The 24,946-nt window shown below is 42.0% G+C and overlaps 1 protein-coding gene across 1 annotated transcript in view; it reads right to left on the bottom strand.

The window, feature by feature from the left end:
• The window catches only part of LOC109888808 (muscarinic acetylcholine receptor M3), a 107,036-nt gene extending 83,102 nt beyond the window's left edge, over positions 1-23,934 (bottom strand). Inside the window, exon 1 of the mRNA XM_020479984.2 lies at positions 23,671-23,934. The gene's annotated coding sequence lies outside the window, so the exon portion shown is untranslated. The remainder of the gene's footprint in view (positions 1-23,670) is intronic.
• Between the last annotated feature and the right edge of the window lie 1,012 nt (positions 23,935-24,946).

Genomic DNA, 24,946 nt, shown 5'->3' with positions numbered 1-24,946 from the left:
AAGAAACATTTATTCTAGTGTAAAAATTGACCACCAAGTGTAAATAGGATAACTCTGATCATAAAGTCAGCCTCGTCCAAAACGGAGGTTTGTGAGATGATAGGAAAAAATGGTATGTCACGGAATGAAGGATATCCTAACTGTTTTCTGTGGTTTGGGTTCATTTCAAACCTGCCCACATGCCCACAGCTGGCAACACCAAAGTAACCATCAATTCGGGGCGCAGCTGCACACAACTCAATCGTAATGCCCATGGTCAATTTAGTTTGACATTCCATATCCCTACGGGGCTAGTTAGGGACCATCAGTAAATTACACAATGTACATGAGAAAATATTATAAAAGGTCAATAGCTCCAATTTCAATGACTTAAAAACCAGAAACCACCCCCCAAAAAATAGAAATTCATATGCAAATATTGAAAGAATTTAATGAGACAACTGAAAGATGTGCAACATTAAAATATTGTTCCATTTACATTGTGTAATTTATTGACAGCCTTTAACTATCCCCAGAGATAGGCTATCCAAAGTCAAACAAATTTTGCTACTGTCGCACACCAGCCGGCTGAAGCTAATTGGCTAAATAATTCGACTAACTCTTCCCACCTGTGAACACACACAAGAGACACCCACATCAAACCACACCCCGAAACCAACTCATGTTTGAATTCAGTAATGGCCGCTGGCTTTTCTTAATGAACCAAATCTAAAATGAGGCCAAATCAGGCAGTGCAGTTGCCCTTTAGCAGAGTCAATCAAAAGACTCAGAGACATACTATTTCTACTGCAGATCTTTAAAGGCTGTGTAAGACGCTGTGAAGGTTTTCTTGTGGAATGGAAAACTGGGGGAAAAAGGTCAGAGGTTGAGAGAGGAATCAAACAGCATGGAGGACAGTCTAAGGATGACATTTGGGGCCCTTTAAATAGTGTGTCACTAAAACAAACACTTCACTACCAAACCATCCTCAAGCAATATTTTAGCACGGCATCCGAAGGACTTATTAGTTAACTCCTTCCCATATACGTTTTCCATAGTAAGGCACATTCACTAGTGGGAAGTGTTTGTGTTTTCAAATCATCTCTGCTGAGACTGTCGCACATATCATTATTGCCATGTAGGATTCAAAGTCAATATTCTGATATCATGGGAACAGCATATTATGGATTTTTATTTTGCTTTTAAAAGTGTATTTGTATTTTATTTAGCCATGCAGTGTTGACAAGAACAAAAAGTTGATGTTCCAATGCAATATCTTTCTTATGCTCCCAGACCTTTAACATCAAAAAACACACATTTTATAAACTGAGAGAAGATGAAAAGACAACAGAAATATTGAATGTTTTGTTGGTTGTCTTTACAAAGTCTTCTTCAAAGAATATGTCAAAGACTGTTAGATCCTAAAAAACATTATTGAAGACCTGTGGCAACAGTGGCTACGTAAAAGCTTACTAAGTAAAAAGTACAGAAGGATATACTGTACAAGGGATTAGCAGCAAGTGGTACCGCCTTCAATCAAGAACGGCATCTATTTAAACATTTCAAACTTATCTGACTGAGAAAGATAAGAATGATTCCTTTACAACACTCCTAACTAAAACCCTTTAGAAGTCTTATTTTTTTCAATAACTTGTCACAATGTCACATTCAGTGACACGCAAGTTTATAGATACTCACAGATCCTTAAACCAACACCTTAAACCAACAGCATTGACTCTCAGATGTGACAGATAGTTGAGGCCCTTCTAATACTAATTAAGCAGGCTGTTTTCACTGGGTCGACTGAGAGGGAAAGAACAGCTGAACCCTGTCCACTGGAGATGGGAGAGTCAGCAGTGATGAGGACTTAATAAAGAGAATTCACAGAGGGAACAGAGACAGACTGGGCCCTACAGGGAGAGAGGGCTTTAAGACTAGCTCTAATATTGTGTTGTTCTGGTCAGGGGCAAGCTCTTTCAAGCTGGTTGGAATGGGCCCCCTCACTTTCATCCACTTGTATAACCAACAAAGTATAACATAGTGAGAAAGACACCAAATATGGCAATCACTACTAAGGTGTATGACGCCTTCGGGCTTGGCCTACTGGTTAGGGTCTGCAAATAATGCCCCCCTTACAATCACTGGCAAGTATACTACACTGTGAATAAACAGGCATAAATGAATATGCAGTGGGGCAAAAAAGTATTTAGTCAGCCACCAATTGTGCAAGTTCTCCCACTTAAAAAGATGAGAGAGGCCTGTAATTTTCATCATAGGTACACTTCAACTATGACAGACAAAATGAGAAAAAAAAACACAGAATCACATTGTAGGATTTTTTATGAATTTATTTGCAATTATGGTGGAAAATAAGTATCTGGTCAATAACAAAAGTTTATCTCGATACTTTGTTATATACCCTTTGTTGGCAATGACAGAGGTCAAATGTTTTCTGTAAGTCTTCACAAGGTTTTCACACACTGTTGCTGATATTTTGGCCCATTCCTCCATGCTGATCTCCTCTAGAGCAGTGATGTTTTGGGGCTGTTGCTGGGCAACACGGACTTTCAACTCCCTCCAAATATTTTCTTTGGGGTTGAGATCTGGAGACTAGGCTAGGCCAGTCCAGGACCTTGAAATGCTTCTTCCGAAGCCACTCCTTCATTGCCCGGGTGGTGTGTTTGGGATCATTGTCATGCTGAAAGACCCAGCCACGTTTCATCTTCAATGCCCTTGCTGATGGAAGGAGGTTTTCACTCAAAATCTCACGATACATGGCCCCATTCATTCTTTCCTTTACACGGATCAGTCGTCCTGGTCCCTTTGCAGAAAAACAGCCCCAAAGCATGATGTTTCCACCCCCATGCTTCACAGTAGGTATGGTGTTCTTTGGATGCAACTCTGCATTCTTTGTCCTCCAAACATGACGAGTTGAGTTTTTACCAAAAAGTTATATTTTGGTTTCATCTGACCATATGACATTCTCCCAATCTTCTTCTGGATCATCCAAATGCTCTCTAGCAAACTTCAGATGGGCCTGGACATGTACTGGCTTAAGCAGGGGGACACGTCTGGCACTGCAGGATGTCTTCCATTTCCTAATAATTGCTCCCACAGTTGATTTATTCAAACCAAGCTGCTTACCTATTGCAGATTCAGTCTTCCCAGCCTGGTGCAGGTCTACCATTTTGTTTCTGGTGTCCTTTGACAGCTCTTTGGTCTTGGCCATAGTGGAGTTTGGAGTGTGACTGTTTGAGGTTGTGGACAGGTGTATTTTATACTGATAACAAGTTCAAACAGGTGCCATTAATACAGGTAACGAGTGGAGGACAGAGGAGCCTCTTAAAGAAGACATTAAAGGTCTGTGAGAGCCAGAAATCTTGCTTGTTTGTAGGTGACCAAATACTTATTTTCCACCATAATTTGCAAATTAATTAATTAAAAATCCTACAATGTGATTTTCTGGATTTTTTTTCTCATTTTGTCTGTCATAGTTGAAGTGTACCTATGATGAAAATTACAGGCCACTCTCATATTTTTAAGTTGGAGAACATGCACAATTGGTGGCTGACTAAATACTGTTTTGCCCCACTGTATGTCTCCCACATTAAGACAAATGCCCATCTTAACTAAAATGACCAGTGTCTTGTGGCACAGGGTATATGGAAACTCTTATATGCCTTGACTCTTAGTTTTTCTGTATCTGCCCTGTCTCTCCAAGAGCTAATTCTTCTCAAAATGACTGCAGTCTGCAGGCGACAGCAGTGAATTAATGGTTCATTATGCCCAATGTAAGCAAACAGAGAGCCTGTGATGGAGGAAAATAAATTTTGTCCCATCCATGCCAGACATAACATCAATCCGAAAATTAGAAAAGCCCCCAGCTATGCATGCAGGAAAAGTGTAAAGAAGCGTTGACTTGTATAACCATAGGGTGCATAAAATAAAATAAATATAGAATGTGTTGACTGTATGAATCCACCAAAATGTATTGAACAAACTTTGCTTTCCAGAAAAAATGGGAACTTAAAGTTTACCAAGAGCTTAAAAATCTACGTTTGGTCATTGCTCATGTATGATATGATCTCTGTTGTTTGCTAAGCCGTCACAGGACCGACTCTAAATTAACTTTCCATTTTGTTGCATTGAAGTTACATTGACCCAGACCAGGGCTCTTTAGCACTTGAGTTGATAGGACTGTGAAAGGTTTCGCTACAGTTCTCTGGCTTTTTAAGAGCCATAATGATGATGATGATGATGGTTGTAAACTGAAAATCAACCTTTCTCAATTAAGCTTATTATCATGTTTGGGGACAATTTATAACCTTTAATGCTGATGAAGAAAACTGACTAAAGAAGAGTATGCTTGCTTGTTTTATTCAGCTTGTGTTCTGACAAGACTTATGAACAGGCTAAAGGAAGGGTACCAATGTCAGACCCAGTACGCTAGGATCATTTGGATATGTCTTCATGATGGATGTGTTTGGTGCAGCAATCAACCGAGCCCGCTGTTCAGACACGGCCTGTGTCATGTTTACGTTTTGCAAGTCACACCCACTGACTGATGGACTCATTGAGTGTGAGCACAAAGACTTAACCACCACTTAAACACGATGACAGGGTCCAATAACAGACATGAACGAGTTGGCTATTTTCAGAAAAGCAATCAATACAAACCATGTTTATATTTGTTCTACAGTGGCAAGAAAAAGTATGTGAACCCTTTGGAAATACCTGGATTTCTGCATAAATTGGTCATAACATTTAATCTGATCTTCATCTAGGTCACAACAACATAAAAACACAGTTTGCTTAAACTAATAACACACAAGCAATTATACGTTTTCATGTCTTTAATGAACACACCGTGTAAACATTCAAAATGCAGGGTGGGAAAAGTATATGAACCTTTGGATTAAATAACTGGTTGACCCTCCTTTAGCAGCAATAACCTCAACCAAATGTTTTCTGTAGTTGTGAATCAGACCTGCACAATAGTCAGGAGGAATTTTGGACCATTCCTCTTTTCAAAACTGTTTCAGATCAGCAATATTCTTTGGATGTCTGGTGTGAACTCATCTCTTGAGGTCCTGCCACAGCATCTCAATCGGGTTGAGGTCAGGACTCTGACTGGGCCACTCCAGAAGGTGTATTTTCTTCTGTTGAATCCATTCTGTTGTTGATTTACTTCTGTGTTTTGGGTCATTATCCTGTTGCATCACCCAACTTCTGTTGAGCTTCAATTCGCAGACAGATTGCCTAACTTCTTACACAAAATGTCTTGATAAACTTGGGACTTCATTTTTTCTGTCGATGATAGCAAGCTAAACGGGCCCTGAGGCAGCAAAGTAGCTCTAAACCACGATGCTCCCTCCACCATACTTTACAGCTGGGATGAGGTTTTGATGTTGGTGTGCTGTAACTTTTTTTCTCCTCAGATAGTGTTTTGTGTTCCTTCCAAACAACTTAACTGTAGTTTAATCTGTCCACAGAATATTTTGCCAGTAGCACTGTAGAACATCCAGGTGCACTTTTGAAAACTTCAGACGTGCAGCAATGTTTTTTTGGACAGCAGTGGCTTCTTCCGTGGTGTCCTCCCATGAACACCATTCTTGCTTAGTGTTTAACGTGTTGTAGACTTGCCAACAGAGATGTTAGCATGTTCCAGAGATTTCTATAAGTCTTTAGCTGACACTCTAGGATTCTTCTTAACCTCATTGAGCATTCTGCGCTGTGCTCTTGCAGTCATCTTTGCAGGACGGCCACTCCTAGGCAGAGTAGCAACAGTGCTGAACTTTCTCCATTTATAGACCATTTGTTTTACCGTGGACTGATGAACATCAAGGTTTTTAGAGATACTTTTGTAACCCTTTCCAGCTTTATGCAAGTCAACAATTCTTAATCTTAGGACTTCTGAGGTCTATTTTGTTCGAGGCTGTCACATTCTGACCTTAGTTCCTTTGTTTTGTCTTTTGTTTTAGTATGGTCAGGGCGTGAGTTGGGTGGGTTGTCTATGTTAGTTTGTCTATGATTTTCTATTTCTGTGTTTGGCCTGGTATGGTTCTCAATCAGAGGCAGCTGTCAATCGTTGTCCCTGATTGAGAACCCTATTTAGGTAGCCTGTTTTTTGTGGGTGGTTAATTTCAGTTTAGTGTCTGTTCGTTCACCTGGCAGAACTGTTTCATTTTCTCTTTGTTATTATTTTGTGTAGTGTTCAGTTTGTTCTGTTAAAAACATGACGAACACCTACCACGCTACATTTTGGTCCTCCTCTCCTTCCACCAACGAGAAGCGTTACAGAGGCATGGTTCACATCAGGCAATGATTCTTGTGAATAGCAAACTAACATTTTGTGAGTGTTTTTTATAGGGCAAGGCAGCTCTAACCAACATCTCAAATTTCGTCTCATTGATTGGACTCCAGGTTAGCTGACTCCTGACTCCAATTAGCTTTTGGAGAAGTCATTAGCCTGGGGTTCACATACTTTTTCCAACCTACACTGTGAATGTTTAATGTATGTATTCAATATAGACAAGAAAAATACAATAATGTGTGTGTTATTAGTTTAAGCACACTAGGTTTGTCTATTGTTGTGACCAATTTATGCAGAAATCTAGGTAATTCCAAAGGGTTCACATCATTTTGACACTGTTTTATTAATCAAAGGAAACAAAAAAGAAGGCCCATTCCGGCTACCTGGCCAGTGTATCAAGACACAAACAACATTTTGAAGTGACTGCTTTTTCAGAGGATAGTATTTTGGTTATGCACTACTCAGAATGCTACCAGAAACACACTGCCAAGTGTTGGGCATTGTGAAAGATTTCTCTTTTCATTACATGTTTTTTTGACACAGGGAAATGGATTGGCTTCATCTGCTAGATGACCAAACACAATATGTGTGAAGGCGAGGGTTAATCGAGGAATTTGGTTAAGGGCTGGCTCTTGAAAGCCAACTGTAGGTTCTGTCTTCTTGGCACTGATTAAGTGTACCGTTTAATAGTTAAGGATTTTCCATCCTAGGCGAGCAGACAATTAAACACCTGACTGAACCCTAACCAGATGCATCTGGGCCTTTTATTTTTCACATTAACAATACTAAAGCCATGAAACACACCCCAAAAAGGTGGTCCCAACACTTGATTAGGAACTATGTAAATAAAGCCAGATATCTCCTGATTATGATGTAAGCCTGGAGTTCTCGGTTATTAGAAACAGACCTGCCTGGGCTCAATGAGTCTTTACGGAGAAGACAGGGAAATGACTCAGACTCGTAGCTGCTCCCTCAAGCTCTAAATAGGCTTTCGTTATTTATTAATTACATCACATAATATCATGATATCTTTATAAGTAAATAATAAACGTCAGAGGAGCAGCAACAGGGTCACAAAGACGTCCGACTCCCCTGACACTTTGCAGCAGTTAAGAGATTGACTGATGTACTGTAAGTACTTACATAGGCCAGATGATTGCATCCAGGAAGGCAGACATTGAAGCACTAAAGATGGAGCCTGTGAGGAGCAGTTTTTAGATGATAGGGCAATGCAGATCTGGGCCGGACAATTGTACGGACAATTCCACGGACAATTCCAATATTGTGCATCTTTCCTTCCGGGGACATTTATTTTCTTCATCCACAAAAAAACATGAACAAGAAATAAGAATGTGTGGTGCAGAAGGTGCATAAATTAATTAGTGTCGATCAACAAAACACTTCACCCTAAAACAACGTCTGAAGTTGAAAACTTCTGAAGGAAATGTAATTTAGGTATGCATTCTAGCAGTGCCTGAAATTATGTTTGACATGCTGAAGATGTGGTTGATGAGGTGTGTCATCAAAGAACCGGGGATGTGAAGAGAAACAAACAAAGCTAAGCAATGACTTCGCGAGGGAAACCGCAACGGATTCTTCTGGGTTCTTTTGACAAAAACTCTGAAGTATAAGCTTGCTGTAAACAAGCTCTTTACAATTAACTTGATCTACATGGCAAACTACTATAGGTCAGCTACAGTTCATATTCAAAACTGTGTTTCTATGTTACCTTTATGACACAAGAAATTAAGCAATGATATTTTTGTAGATTCTAATACTGTCAGCTTTTATGTAGGGTGGTGAAAGTTGCTTCAAATTAAATGTGGTATTTATGTGTATGCTCTATGTTTTGGCTGAATGATAGTCATTTGCACTTACTCCATTCGGTGTGTGTCCATGTTGTATAAAGAAATGCAGTGAGCTCAGATTATGATTACTTTTAAAAACAAGAGAGCATCAAAGCAATAAACAATTTACTTCTGTCTGCCAGTGAATGTCTGCCATAAATACATTGGCTGGAGCCTTGCCAAACCATTTAATTCCTTCTTGTTCAGGGACTGTGTCCAATCCAAAGATTCCACTTCAGCAACTTCAGATCCTAATTATTGCTCAGAATCTTTGCTCAGAATTTCCTTCAGCATCGTAGGATCGCAATATTTCCCAAATTCACAATTTGATATAGTTACACTAAAAGGAAAATAACAATTTGTTTCACTAAATTACACTATTTATGGAATAAGATGTTAAGCTTTTTGCCTTGAGAAAATTTTCTATGACAGAGATAATACTGTGAACTAAAACAGATTAGCCATATGGAAAGTTTACATCAAACTCAATATCTTCACACTTCAATCAGAGCACTTTCATGTCATGCCAAATGTCGACATTCCAGGAATGACCATGAGCTCCAGATTATTATCACTTGTGGTGCGCTGACAATTCCCTGGGTGTGTTAAATGTTTTTATGATCTGGCAGTCAAGAGGTGAAAGAATAATGAAAAGGAAATGTGATTGTGCACAAGGAGGGTTGCAAAGGAAGGGTGTATTACTGGAAACTTTCAAAATGTACCAGTAAATACCAGAATTTTTGTATCTTTCAAGGTTTTTATATAATCTATCTCAGGACATCTCGTGGCCCTTTTGGGTTTTTCAGATTATCACAGGTGTCTGTAATTATCCCTGGCCATCTCTCTGACCTTATCACATGTAAAATATAAGAAATAATTAAATAATGATTTTCTAATAAAAAATTGAATGACAAAGTTGTAAAACATTATCCTAAATATAAACCATCAATTTAGTGAATACCATTGGTGTTTAATATAAGGGTTTCAGTAAGAAATATATTTTATATTTATTTTATACAGTTGTATTTATTTGACCATGTCTATGCATTTGTTGTCACTGTTTTGGCATCAACATGGTGGCAGTTGTAAAACAGTCAATAGTTGGACAAGTTGCAGATGCTTTTTTCATTAATTAGGCTATTTTCTCTTGAACCATATGATCTATCTACTAGAAACTCATGGAAAATATGGACACAGATTTCAAATTGAATACTAATATTAAGTTATTCAAGTATGAGTTACCAAAATGATGATAGATTGCCTTAGATTTTCTGTTAATTATCAAAATAACTGCTTTGCAACCCTATGCACAAGACACTGATACCAATCGATTCTCCCAAATCAGGATAATTTAGCATTTGTAACATCTGATGGGGGGTTGTAAAAAGAACATCTAATCTTGCAGTAATTCAGGGTAAGCCAATTGATTTATCATTTGCCACTCATCGACCGGCTTGTATTGGAATAACCAGGGGCAACCTTGGGAATGTACACAGAAACTGAGCTCCACTGTTTGTCTCCCAATACAAGTGGATAATAAATCTGCATTCTCCTAATCCTGTTCTATTGATTTGTAGCTGTAAAATGTAATAGAAATCATAGGTGGCCGAAAGCTGTACAATGTGTCATCATATATCCTGGATACATACATTCCGTCATTACATTGTAGGTTGTCTATCTAACAATAGAACATTTAACCCCAGTGGTTTCTTTATAGCTAGCTCCAATGACGAGAAGGAAACTAGTTCCATATGTTCATGTGCAATGCTCCCATTACAGCTGTTTCTTTGTGAAAAGTGAACGTATCTCCCAAGCCCCCAGGCTAGTTGGTACAGTTCTCCCTGTTTAATGTACTTCCCAGGAGTTGGCCAGAGGGCTCTCTCTCTCTCCTGGTAGCACTGATAGACATTCATGTATCAATCACACATAGCCACGGTGACATTTCTAAACAGGTGTTGGTTTGTGCTCCCAGAGAGAACAGTACGGGAGAACAATACAAACTGCAGTGTTCAAAACAAATGGGAATTAAAAAATTAAAAAACTCGCTCTGACTGGGAAAATTGTTTTGAACAGTCATCCAAATCAAAATGCCAAGTTGAAAACTCGTGCATCTTTCTAGAACTACAACTTTCCGAAATGAATATCACTGACGTCATGACATAAGGAGTGAGAGCATATTACAGACTGTCTATATCTCTTATCTCTTACTGGTAGGTACGATGGAGGCTTTGACAAGACAAACTGTGCAGCCTTTGAGAGGAATAGTAATGATTAGGGTTGCAAAGCGACTGGTAATTTACCAAAGTTACTGGAATCTTCAGTAATTTAGGTAATTAACAGAAAATATACGGCCATCTATCGTAATTTTGCTTATTTATACTTAAATAACTTGTAAAAAATGTTTGATTCATACATAGTATTCATGTTTTTATATCTGTATTCATATTATCCATGAGTTTCTAATAGACATACAATACGGTTCAAGAGGAAACAGCCTAATTAATGAAAAAAGCATCTAATTAACAAGCATTATTTTCAGTTAACTCTGCAACTCATCCAACTACTGATTTGTTCACAACTGCCACCAGTTTAACAACAAATACATACTGCTATAGTAAAATAAATAAAAGTGTATCAAATTAAAATTAAATATATTTCATGGTTAAAACCGCATATTAAACACCAATGGTATTCACATAGTTGATGGTTTATATTTAGAATAATGTTTTACAGCCTTTTCATTCTATTTTTTGTCTATTTTATGTGTTTTGCATGTAACAAGGCCAGAGAGAAGGCCAGAGATAATTACATACACCTGTGATAATCTCAAATACGCAAAAGTGGCACTAGATGTCTTGAGATAAATTGCTTAAAATCCCAGAAAGATACCCAAATTCTGGTAGTTTACTGGTAACCTTAGAAAGTTTCCAGCAATATATCCTCCCTTTGCAACCCTAGTAATGATCAAATGCTCTGTGGACTAATCCAATATTGTGCATCTTTCCTTCTCTGGACATTTACTTTCTTCCTCCACAAAAAACATGACAAGACAGATATTAGGAAATGTCTGGTGCAGAAGGTGCATAAATGAATCAGTGTCTATCAACAAAACACTTCACCTCAATAGACATTTTTTTTTTTATTGAATGCGAAAACTTGTGAAGAAAATGTAATTCAGGTATGCATTCTAGCAGTCTGAAATGATGTTTGACATGCTGAAGACGTGGTTGATGAGTTGTGTAATCAAAGAACCAGAGAGGTGAAGAGAAACAAACACAGCTAGGCAACGAGGAAAACAAGCAGGAGACATGTTTCAAATTGAATATGCCACAGCTTAATTGAAAGAAACTCTGCTACAGATTCTCCTGGATTCGTTTGACAAAAACCGAATGATTTTATATTTAATGTAGTCTTGTGGAATAATTCAACATCTAATAAACTGAAAACTAATTAAACAGTTATTTTTAGAATTTTTAAAAAAATGTTACTAGAAATAACATACAAGACAACAGTAAACATGTTGTCCCCTACGAATAATACAGCGCCCCCTTTGGGCCAATCAATGGAATTTAGTAAATTACGGATTTCTATGGCCAGATGCATCATTCACCCAAGTTTCGTCAAATTTGTGCCAGTTATCTCTGAGATATCGCGTGGGTTAGCTAGACTCACATCCCTCAGCATGTGTGCCAAGTTTCACACTCAGTCAAACAGATAAAAATATATAAACATGTGCCCGTTATAGTGCCACTGTTTGGTCAATAAGAATGTTCTTGCATATGCTGATTCTTGACAGTGTTTGCAACATGTGTACCAAATTGTATTGCAATACCAATATCCTTGACTAATTTACATTTATTTATGTGCCAGACCACACCCATGTGAATATTTATTGGTCAATAGCGGCCATGTTGTTTTAGGTACTTGTCTGGAAAATATTTCGCTGAGACCTTTGTCCATAAATGCCACTAGTCATTCAGTGCCAGAAGTGTTTTCACAAAATTCAAAATGGCTGTAAATCCATCATGGCGGACCTTCTGGGTCCCTGAGGCAAATTTGTTCCTTGTGAGAAGAGGGACTTATGTACCGAATGCCATGACTTTAGGTCAAATGGGGTTAGGAGCATGACCTTTCAAAGTTTGATTTTCATCTCTTGTTATAGCGCCACCATTTGACTAATCAGTGTAATCAGTGTAAAATGCCGGATCTCTATGGAAAGACACATCATTCACCCAAGTTTTGTGAAAATCGGGCCAGTGTTGTCTGAGATATCGCGTGTGACTAACGTACGAACGAACGGACGGAGACAGACCCACAGTCCCTGGCCCGATTTCATTGTGGGGAACAATTCAATAAATGTAAAGCTCATTATCTTAGAATTCCATTTGTCACTGGTTTCCTTTGTAGCTTGACTCCCTCTAAGCTGATGACTCACAAAGCAGTAGATGTGTGTTCTAGATGGTTCTATTGTGTGAGACACGAGGGTGTGTGGGCAGCCTGATTAACACTGGGTGTTTATTTAATCAAGGAGAAAAGACAACCCAAATGGGAAACCCATGGATTGACACAGAACATGGTTTTTCACCGTTTTATCTTCCGCACATTTTGATCAAATTAGTTGCTTACGCTACAGTACATCTCACAAAGGAAATATTGAAGAGATGTTCAGAAAATAAACTTTGCTATTCCTACTTGGAAATATACCCAGAGAAAAGAATTGTATGCAACAATTGTTTGGAGTAAAAAAAGCCAAAACAATATGACTGACTAGTATGCCACAAAGAAGTAAAAGAAACAACCTATTGAAGTTTCATTTGGAAAGTAATATTTTATCATATCAGTATTGTGAGCCAGTACATTAGCTCGGAATAATAAACAAACCATCTAATACAGTCAGCTGCTTGTTTGATGAAAACACAGTAGCAAATCACTGTAATTGAGAGTTCGTCAGTGTTTTTGCTTTGTCCCTCTGCTGCTCTCACCACCTCGCGCTCCTTCTCTGTCTGTTCCACTAACTCTATCCCTTTAATTTCCACCCTCTCTCTGTACCCTATCCCTCCACACACAGCTGCCTGGCCCTGGACTCGCCTTGCCTGGAGTGGAGCTGCCTGGCCCTAGACTCGCCTTGACTGGAGTGGAGGCTGCCTTGGATTAACAGGCTGTCATATAAGGCCAGGGTACAGCAGGTCTGTCTGTCTATCCCTCCCCCTCTCTCACTTATTTTTACTCCCTCTCTCTGTTCCTCACTCACTCCCTCTTTCCCTCTCTCCCTTTCTATCTCTTTCCTTCTACACCTCTCTTGCTATCTTCCTCACAAAATGATGGACAGCTAGGGCTTATTGATTTATGTACATAGAAGAGACAGAGCAGGCACAAAAAGGGCTCCATACAGTATATTACGCATGAATCAACATTCCCTAGACTCGCACTATCAGAGAAAGAGAAAGGCATCAGCTCAGAAGAGCTGCCTGAAGGGACCAGTCCTCAACACTTACATTTGATAAATATAGAAATATGAATACTAGCACTGTGGAGTGTCTCCATTACAGTTAAAACAGCACATCCAATGTGCTGTTTTGGATGTGCTGTTCTCAAAGAAATGTGGGGATTTCAACTGAAGGAAAACATTGGCTATAAAATCTCCTGATTGATGATGTCCACTCTCTTGCCATAATGCATTTTACCATTTTACCAAAAATCTGCCCATTGAACACTTTTCATTATCTGACTTTGGTCGGGGATCTCTAAGTAGCCAACTGTAGATACAGTACAATATGCCAATACAAAAAATAAGCTCCTTTAACAGCTCTCATAAAAGCACTTAACTATAAGCCCAGGGTACACTTCACACCAAGTCACATCCTGGAGGTAAAGGTCAATGAATTATGAGCACTTTGCAACTACTAAAACAATTTAATTAATTAATCAATAGTCCAATCAACTATAGCCTACACTGAATGCCCCTGACTATAGGAGGCCTTTCATTGTCTGAAGTTGTTAATGATGCAGTAAAACTGTGCATTAAACTCCATTGTAATCATTGCTCTTTTTAAATGCAGCCCATACATCGGCTGCAGATGTAGCTAGGCTGTGTGTTTTGAAATGTGTTTGGGATATGGGAGGGGAACGACATGCTACTGGATGCAATGTCTATTTTCCCAGTTTCTGTGAAGCTAAGCAGGCCTTGTGAGAGCATGAGCAGAGACAGCACAGACAGCAGCCAGTCACCTCACAAGGCCTCGCTACAATCATGCCCTCGGGGTCTAAGTACACTACTGAGACTCGTAAAGAAAAGGTAAAGGTAAAGAAAAGGGTATACTGTACACCAGATTGATCATTGTTTTACAACAGGCAATATACCATAGACCAGTTTGGAAAAAACAGGGATATTTGCTAGTCAGTCAGTTAATACTGATTTCATCCACTATGCCAACAGGGATATTTTTATAGACTTTCATGGAATAATATTTAGGTGGGTGATTATATTTTACATTTATTTTTTGCATATTCCAACTCCCCGAGAGTGGGGTCACAGCCAGGGTCAGCCATTATCAACAGGACGTCTTCCTGGGTGTTCGGAAGTTGCTCCGAACCTCTCCACCAGTCCCGCAGAGTACCAGGACCTCCGGGAGGTGTTCAGCAAGTCCCGGCCACTTCCCTTCCGCCGCACCGCCCCTATGACTGCAGGATTGACCTTCTCCCTAGCACCACGCCGCCCCGGGGACGTCTGTACTCTCTGTCAGGAACAGAGACCAAGGCTATGAAGACCTACATTGCAGAATCCCTAGAAACAGGATTTATCCGCTCCGCTTCCTCTCCCGCTGGTGCAAGTTTCTTCTTCGTGGAGAAAAAGGACAAGACCCTGCGCCATGCATTGACTACCGGGGACTCAATCACATTACTGTGAAGAACTGTTATCTTCTACCACACATTTCCTCGGTCTTCGAGCCGCTCCAGAGGGCCACTGTTTTATACGAACCAGGTGCGGATACTAGAGGGGGACAAGTGGAAGACTGCCTTCAACACGGCAAGTGGCCACTACGAATATCTGATCAACAACCTTTGGCCTCACCGACGCCCCTGCCATGTTCCAAGCTCTGGTGAATGATGTTTTCTGTGACATACTGAACCGGTTCGTCTTCATCTACATTGACATCCTCGTCTTCTCCCGCTCCCACCAAGAACAAGTGCTCCACGTCCGACAGGTTCTCCAGCCGGAAAAGTGCCAGTTCCATTGTTCTACCATTCCCTTTCTGGGCTACATCATCTCTGCTGGAAGTGTCCAGATGGATCCCGAGAAGGTGAGAGCGGTGGTGGATTGGCCACAGCCTACATCCAGGTAGCAGCTGCAATGCTTCCTGTGGTTAGCCAACTTATATCGCACTTTATCCGGGGTTACAGGACCCTTGCCTTCCCCTGTCTGCACTCACCTCTACTATACCAAGGTTCCATTCACGTGGTCCTCTGCCGCTCACCTTAAACACCGCTTCACTACTGCTCCTATCCTGGTTCATCCTGACCCTTCCCCTCAGGTCGTGGTGGAGGCCGATGCTTCGGTAATGTCGGAATGGTGGGTGTTCTGTCCCAACGTTCTGCCCTGGACCTTAAGCTGCATTCCTGCTCCTTCTATTCCCACCACCTCAACGTCACTGAGAGGAACTACGATGTGGGGAATTGGGAGCATCTCGCGGTGAAGATGGTGTTGGAGGATATGGAGGCCCCAGCTAGGAAGGGGTGGAACATCCGTTCATTGTGTGGACCGACCACGAAAACCTGGAGTATCTCCGCACCGCCAAGCGCCTCAACTCCAGGCAAGAGAGATGGGCCCTGCTGTTTACCTGGTTCAGCTTTCCCTCTCCTATCAGCCAGGGTCCAAGAACGTCAAGCCGGATGCCCTGTCTCGCCGCTATAACCCCACGGTTACCACCCCAGAGCCCGAGACCATGCTTCCCACCTCGTGCCTGGCGATGGCACTCAGCTGAGCGGTCGTCGTCACCGTCCTACTAGCCACTACCGATCCCTTTTCGTGTATCTGTTGGTTTTGTCTGATTGGTTTCACCTGTGTGTTGTTTAGTTAATTAGTGTCTGTATATAATGTAGGTTGTCCCACCCTTGTTTTGTGCGGGATTGTTTATTTTGTCATTCATTTTCGTCAGTCGGTGTTATTATGTTTCTTATTCTCCGGTTAGCCGGTTCACCCTGTGTGTGTTTGGGTTGACCGTGTTTGTTTTGTTCACCGGAGAATAAAATCTATATCGCTATCTGCTCTCTGCGCCTGATTCCACCCACCTTGATTAGACGTGACAGAATCCCGCATGGACCAAATGATGGAGAGAATGGATCGATGGGAGAGGAGTGGCCTCCCCACCTCATCTCTAGCAACCCCTTCTCCAGCACCTCCTGTTTCTGCGACCACATCTGGCTCTGGGGCTCTTCGGCTGACACTCCCACGGGAGTTTGACGGATCGGCGGCTGGGTGCCAGGGTTTCCTCCTTCAGCTGGAACTATACCTGGCTACCGTGCGTCCTGCTCCCTCTGGAGAGGAGAGGGTGTGCGCCCTCGTCTCCTGCTTGACTGGGCGAGCCCTCGAGTGGGCCAACGCAGTGTGGAATGGTCCGGACTCGGCTAAGGATAATTACCCAGAGTTCACCTGCCGATTCCGAGCTGTTTTTGACCATCCACCCGAGGGTCGGGCGGCGGGTGAACGGCTGTTTCACCTGCGTCAGGAGACGAGGAGCGTACAGGATTTTGCCCTAGAGTTTAGGACTTTGGCAGGAGCAGGATGGAACGACAGGGCCTTGATTGATCATTTTAGATGTAGTTTCAGTGAGGACGTCCGCAGGGAGCTGGCATGTCGGGACACCACATTCACTCTGGATGGACTTATCGATCTGGCTATCCGTCTCGACAACCTGCTGGCTGCTCGCGGGCGTTCGGATCAGGTCCTGTCGTTTCCAATCCCCAGCCCCCCTGTTCCTATCCCTATGGAATTAGGAGGTACGGCTTCAAGGGGGACCGGAGGAGGAGTGTCCTCCTGCACCAGTTGTGGTCGACGAGGGCACACGTCCGACCGGTGCTGGAGGAACTCGTCTAGGAGTCGGGAGGACAGGCGGAACACTGCTCGATCACCCCAGGTGAGTAAGCACCAAACTCATTCAGAGCTTCCTGTCGGTCATGTGTTTGTATTGATTTCTTTCCCTGGGTTTTCCCCCTCTCTACAGCATAAGGCGCTAGTCGATTCAGGCGCAGCTGGGAATTTTATGGATCGTGGGCTTGCGTTAAGGCTAGGGATTCCACCTGGTGTCGTTAGATCGACCTTTCCCCGTGCACTCCTTAGATAGCCGACCATTAGGGTCAGGAGTAATTAGGGAGGCTACGGTGCCGCTGGACATGGTAACGCAGGGTGATCATAAGGAGCAGATTAGCCTGTTCCTTATAGATTCACCTGCGTTTCCAGTGGTGTTGGGGGTTCCCTGGTTAGCTCAACACAACCCGGTGATTTTCTGGCGACAGGGGGCTCTTAAGGGGTGGTCAGAGGAGTGTTCAGGTAGGTGTATAGGAGTTGCCGTTGGTGCGACTACGGTGGAGAGTCCAGACCAAGTTTCCACCGTGCGCATTCCCTCTGAATATGCCGATTTGGCTATCGCCTTCAGTAAAGGGAAGGCGACCCAATTACCACCTCATCGTCGAGAGGACTGTGCGATAAACCTTCTGGAAAACGCTGCACTTCCTAGGAGTCATGTGTATCCATTGTCCCAGGAGGAGACCGTTGCGATGGAAACATATGTTTCCGAATCGCTGGGACAGGGGTACATTCAGCCCTCCATATCACCCGTCTCCTCAAGCTTCTTTTTTGTGAAGAAGGATGGAGGTCTGCGTCCGTGTATTGAATATAGAGGTCTAAATTCCATCACAGTGGGGTTTAGTTACCCACTACCTCTCATCGCTACGGCAATGGAATCATTTCACGGGGCGCGATTCTTCACAAAACTGGACCTGAGGAGCGTGTATAATCTGGTACATATCCGGGGAGGAGATGAGTGGAAGACCGCATTTAGTACTACTTCTGGTCATTATGAGTACTGCGTCATGCCATACGGGTTGAAGAATGCTCCAGCCGTTTTCCAATCCTTCGTAGATGAGATTCTCCGAGACCTGCCCGGGCAGGGAGTGGTAGTGTACATTGATGACATCTTGATCTATTCTGCCACACGCGCGGAGCATGTGTCTCTGGTGCGTAAGGTACTTGGGCGACTACTGGAGCATGACCTGTATTGCAAGGCGGAGAAATGTGAGTTTTTCAAACAGTCCGTTTCCTTCCTGGGGTATCGTATTTCCACCTCCGGGGTGATGGAGGATGATCGCGTTACAGCCGTGCGTAATTGGCCGACTCCGACCACGGTGAAAGAAGTGCAGCGGTTTTTAGGGTTTGCCAATTACTACTGGAAGTTTATCCAGGGTTTTGGTCAGGTGGCTGCTCCCATCACCTCACTGCTGAAGGGAGGACCGGTGCGCTTGCGCTGGTCAGCAGAGGCGGGCAGAGCTTTCAGTCGTCTGAAGGAGCTGTTCACCAATGCGCCCGTGTTGGCGCATCCGGACCCCTCTTTAGCGTTATAGTGGAGGTGGATGCGTCCGAGGCTGGGGTTGGAGCCGTGCTGTCCCAACGCTCGGGCGTGCCATCCAAACTCCGCCCGTGTGCAAGCTCAGCCCAGCGGAGCGAAACTATGATGTGGGGGACCGGGAGTTGTTAGCTGTAGTCAAGGCTCTGAAGGTGTGGAGACATTGGCTTGTGGGGGCTAAATACCCTTTTCTCATCTGGACTGATCATCGTAATCTCGAGTACATCCGGGCAGCTAAGAGACTAAATCCACGTCAGGCTAGATGGGTCATGTTTTTTACTAGGTTCCAGTTTACCCTCACATATCGGCCAGGCTCCCAAAACACCAAAGCTGACGCACTGTCTCGCCTCTATGATACCGAGGAACGGTCAGTAGAGCCAACTCCCATCATTCCACCGTCATGTCTTGTGGCACCGGTGGTATGGGAGGTGGATGCTGAGATAGAGAGGGCCTCACGGTCAGAGCCGGCTCCTGCTAACTGTCCAGTAGGGACCAAGTACGTGCCGAGGGTGGTCCGGGACAAGCTGATTAGGTGGGCTCATACTCTTCCCTCCTCGGGTCATCCTGGTATCAAGAGGACAGTGCAGAGTCTGAGAGGGAGATACTGGTGGCCCACACTGGCTAAAGACGTGAGATTTTATGTCTCCTCCTGCTAAGTGTGTGCTCAGAGCAAGGCTCCTCGGCACCTACCTAGAGGTTGGCCAGGTGGCCCCAAAGAGGTTAATTCAACATTGTCTGCATCTGGGTCTTACCTTCATACATGATACATGTGTTTACAATAAAGGAATGATCTGCAGAGACTTTCAACACCTTCTCCAATACTTCACAGGTATTTCAACCTAACCGCCTCTTTGCAGAGTTCTCTTCCCATTGAACCATTCCATCTAAATTTCCCAGAATGCTTTTGCCCTTACCTGGAAATTGTATCAAAGTGCTCAAAAGCAATATCCCCAATAGCTGAGGAGTTTTCCAACAAAGCAAGATTGCCCTTAGATTTTCTATCTGAAAAGAGATGTCACAAACAAAAGCAGTGGCATGGAATGAGTGGTGGCCTGTCTAAATATAGCCACTCTGTCCTGGTCTGTTCTGAAGTCCTGGGAAAGTGGATTACAGTGGATTTAACATAAAGATGAAGACTAATTAAGCTCAATGAGTGAAATAGATGATGCGTCTGGTCATCTGACTGCAGTATGCCCAAAACTGCTGCTCTAAAAGTAGACAGAGCTTCCTACTGCAATGTACCATAAAATAATTGGAACATGAATGAGACCTTTCCTCAAGATATGCCTGTGTGGTTTAGGAGTTGTAACAAAAATGCAATTGTGAAGGAAAGTAGTTTGAGTCCTTCACACTCCCTAATTTTTCCTCAGGAAAACACAAATAAATGCAACAATTGTGCCAATGTACAGTACAATGAACCTGTATGGTTACAATGAAGTAGGTCAAGGACCGAAATATTTTCCCTATAATGCATTGAAAAGTTCACCTTTACAGCAAGAACAGCAATGCAGTTTTGTCTGAGCAACAATTGGCTAACCAGCCCCACTAAGGCCATCAAAGGGTGTATTATTTAAGTGATAATGACCAAAACATGCCAATATATCCTCCAAACACGGGCTTCGAGGGCATTATCCTGCTTGTCCCCGAGGGCCCTCATAGTGTTCTACAGAAGCACCATCGAGAGGATACTGTCGGGCTGTATCATAACCTGGTTGCTGACCGCAAGGCTCTACAGAGGGTGGTACGCTCAGCTGGACGCAGCATTGGGTGCACACTGCCTGCCTAAACACCAGGTGTCGCAGGACAGCCAAGAAGATCAAGGACCTCAGCCACCCGAGCCACGCCCTGTTCTCCCCACTTCCATCATTCAGACAAGGGCAGCATAGAAGCATCACAGCAAAAGCTTTCAGACTAGCCAATAGCTTCTACCCCCAGACCATCAGGCTGCTGAATAGCCACCACTAGCCCCCCCCCCCCCCCCCCTCCTCCCAGTTTGCTGGAAAAACAGCAAACTATCTGCATTTTGTTTTGTTTGACCTATATTTATATTGACATTTCCTTGTCTATATACATACAAATGAAGCTAATTCATGATTTCGACTGGCTGAAAAAAGTTGCCTGTCTGTCTCATCCCAACTCCCGACATGTTTATTACTATGGGCCAGCTGGAGATTTCAATATTGAAACAATGTTGCAAATGTTGGAGAGACATATAGCGAGGTTTATACAAATCTCTGCTGTTGAAAACCAAAAGAAAGAAGAGAATGTCTATATGCTTTCTTACAGTGGAGATCAAGTTTATAAATTGCCTGGTTGGGATGATGAGACCGTGGATTACACAATGAGATGGAACAGTAAGTAAGCATTTCAACCTCATTGCCTTAGCCGGTGCTATCTTCTGGAATAGACACTGACTGGAACATGGTTTTAACCAATCAGCATCCAGGATTAAACCCACCCGTTGTACAGTATATCCTTCAGTACCACACCATGAAAACATGTCAGAAATTAGCTACACATTGTACATCAGATAATGTGATACACTAAAAATGAGGGGTTCAACAAGGGTTCTTCTAAAATCCTCAAAGTTCTTTGAAAAACCTTAGGGTTCTTGGCACTGAAAATGGCACCCAAAAGGTTCTTCCAAGAACCCCATAGGAGGTGGGGTTTATCGAGGAAATTCCTTAGTTGGTGGGGGTTCTTGCAGGAACCTAACTGCCCAACTGAAATATTTCGATTTGAATTTGAAAGGACAGCAGGTGAAGGCACTTAACTGAAAAATGTAAAGATCTCCTCAATTTAAGGTAAGGTTTGTTAGTCCCTTGTATGATCTAAATTGACATTGTTTTATGATGATAGCATCTATCTTTTCATATTTATGCAAAACTTTCTAAAACATAGAATGGACACAATTCAATCAATTAACATAGAGGTAAGAATATGTAGGCTATAAGAATATGTTGAAGGCTAGCTGTATTGGGTGCAGATGATTGAACTGCTCACCTTTGTGTCTCTCTGCAGTTATACAGACAAGGAGGCATACAAAGGTATGTGAATTGGTATTGGTATGTTATGTAGATCACATTTACCATCCTCCTCCCTTAGCTCTTCAATTAATATCCCATAGGACTTTACATTATGGACACGGTATGTCCATAATTAACCACAAAAGGTTCTTCGAGGATCCATTACAAAAGGTTCTTTGAACAACCCTTTTAAAGGGTTCTTTGAAGAACTATAGGGGTTCCCCAACAGTTTCAATTTGAAGAACCCCTAAAGGATACTCCAGGAACCTTTTCTTTTTAGAGTGTATAACCAAAGATTGTTGGTGTCTATTACTGGACGTTACAGGAAAGCCCCATACAAACCGCCGCTATAGATATTTTGTGATACTTTCTTATTTATTTAACCTTTATTTAACTAGGCAGGTCAGTTTAGAACAAATTCTCATTTACAATGACGGCCTACAGGGGAACAGTGGGTTAACTGCCTTGTTCAGTGGCAGAACAACAGATTTTTACCTTGTCAGCTCGGGGATTCAATCCAGCATTCTTTCTGTTACTGGCCCAACACTCTAACCACTAGGCTACCTGCCACCCCGAAAGAACTACCTTATAAATATATGTCTGTGTCCAGTTGCAGGCAGTAATTTGAATTTTTGAAAATGCTCCATGAAGTAATCCATCAATGTATACGCCACCATCTTGCCTATTTCAAATTTTATCTTATTGATGGAGATAGGTGGGTGACTAAATTCAAACGAACCACCTGCAACTGGACATGGACATTTATAAGATACCACTTTGGCCAAATCGAGAACAAAAAATGTTGGGCTTTCCTGTAACGGCCAGTAATGGACACCAAAAATCTTTGGTTATATCACATTATCTGGGGTAGAATCTGTATCTAGTCAACAATGATCATCTCAGGCTATCGCAACATTCCCATGGCACATTCCATCTATAGGCCAAAGCCACTTTACCTACAGTATAGCAACTGTAACAAATACCAAACCACAAAACCTGTACCTCTAATATTCAGTCAACTGGCTCAGTCTCTGCATGTAAATACATATTTTCTCAAACACATTCCAGGTATAGCTGACAGTTTGTATATCATGCAACAATTCCCAAATAATGGCAAGCAGATATGATTTAAGCCTCTAAACATATGAGTGAAACATCTGGCTTGGAATAATGTAAAAATATCTTTAAACAACCTATATAAAGCTTGAATACGATAGTTATACCACTGGGGTGGCTGTAGATTACATAGTTTGTTACCAATGCTATAAGGCTTGACATTATCTGACACTACGTCAAAGTACCCTCAAGTAAAAAAGGAACATTCCTTTGCCTTTCCATTTTTGGACATTGTAAATAAACAGTAACCACAATACATGAAAGCTGCCACATGCCATGTAAGGGCACAATTCAATTCCATTTCTCTAACAATGCACATAACTATCATGCACGAATACAAGGAAATTAAATGATGAAGCGAGGCAGCAAAATTTTTTCAGTTTGCAGTAGAGGATGCTGGGGTGTAACGTCACCACATTAAAATAAAAGCTATAGCTATATGCGCTAGCACTTGCTTCCTCGAACTTAGAAAAGAGCGATATTAGAATGTAGACACTATAAAAAGGTGTGTAACAGTAAATGACACAACTAAACCATTTCCAAATATTATAATTATCACATTTTCTGTCATTTCAGAGAATATGACAATGGTACACTGCAACATTAATCAGCAACATAATGGTGAAACTGCGTACAACTAACGTTATGCATATAACGTTACTAGAAAGAAATTCAAGAAACCGTGACCAAGAAAAAAAGTATATAACCTAATAAAATAAAATATTTTTACAAAACACACGTTGTAATATTACTCACACATGTGTACTTACCTCTTACAAACAACGGTATTAATTGACGGATAAAGCCGAGGACGATATATTTGGCATAAGGACGCAGTCCACAGTTCGCCACAGTTTCATAGGTCAGTCCAAACAAATTCGTTGAAGCCCTCGGACAGTGTGCCCAGCCTTGCCGCTCGCGCCTTGCTTAACTGTAGTCTGTTCGCGGGTCAGCGTACCCGCCAAGGACCGGGCACTAATTACGGAAGGCTGTGGAATCTCCAGGAGCGCACGGGAAGTGTCTCTCCGGGTACATTAGTGTGATTGGCCAGGAGGACAATGACGTGCCAGCAGGTGGCACAACCGTTGTTTTATCGAGAATTCATTGATCATTCCAGGAGCTCTGTGTGGAATGCAAGGATTTCTAGTGGATGAAACATTTGATACAGTGATTAAATTATGTGAGGAATGACACGTATCGTGCGTTGAATTACTATCCTGTAATTACCATCCTATTCATATTTTCAAATGTATTTTTTTTTGGTGAACATAATAACAAAGCTGCAGTGTCCAAGGCACTCACAACCTTGTTTCCAATAATTTAGTGTTTAGTACATGAATCCGTTAAAATAAAACGATCTGTTTACAGTAGATATGATTATGTGTGGTTTGACACGAGCATGTGCAAGACAGGAAACCAAACCAAATGTTTTAATTGATTGATTAAAATACAAACAAGAAGTGAATGTTAATCCGCAGTGGAATGTGTAAACCAATTATAAATACTGTCAGAGACTTGGGGAATGGGCTCTCTCGCCCTACTTATTTATCCAGCGTAGACTGTTGCCCAGCCCCACCGCCATATTTAAATTCAGAACTTCTATATTCCTTTGACAATCAGACAAAATTTATGTATAGCCATGGTTAAATTATATAATCTAAATATCGTTTCTGATAAACACCATATCATCATCATCGTCATCATCATGCGTGTGCGTGCGCGTGCGCGGGTGTGACATGTTGAGACAGTGCAGTGCTGTATGTGGGCTGACTCTTCAGGTCATTGAGCGATGTATATTTAAAGGCTCGCACACATTGCAACAAATACGGTCTAACGTTAGCGTTCATCTGCCAATAGTTCAGCGCGCTGTGTTTTAGGGACCAGCTGCTGTAGACGTATGGTGTGTAACAGTAAATGACACAACTAAACAATTTCCAAATATTATAATTATCACATTTTCTGTAATTTCAGAGAATATGACAATGGTACACTGCAACATTAATCAGCAACATGATGGTGAAACGGACATTGGTGATAATCGGTGTG

The sequence above is a fragment of the Oncorhynchus kisutch genome, linkage group LG4 (assembly GCF_002021735.2).
Source record: "Oncorhynchus kisutch isolate 150728-3 linkage group LG4, Okis_V2, whole genome shotgun sequence".
Taxonomy (NCBI): Eukaryota; Metazoa; Chordata; class Actinopteri; order Salmoniformes; family Salmonidae; genus Oncorhynchus; species Oncorhynchus kisutch.
The sequence above is the reverse complement of the archived record's forward strand: the minus strand, read 5'-3'. Positions and strand labels throughout refer to the sequence as shown.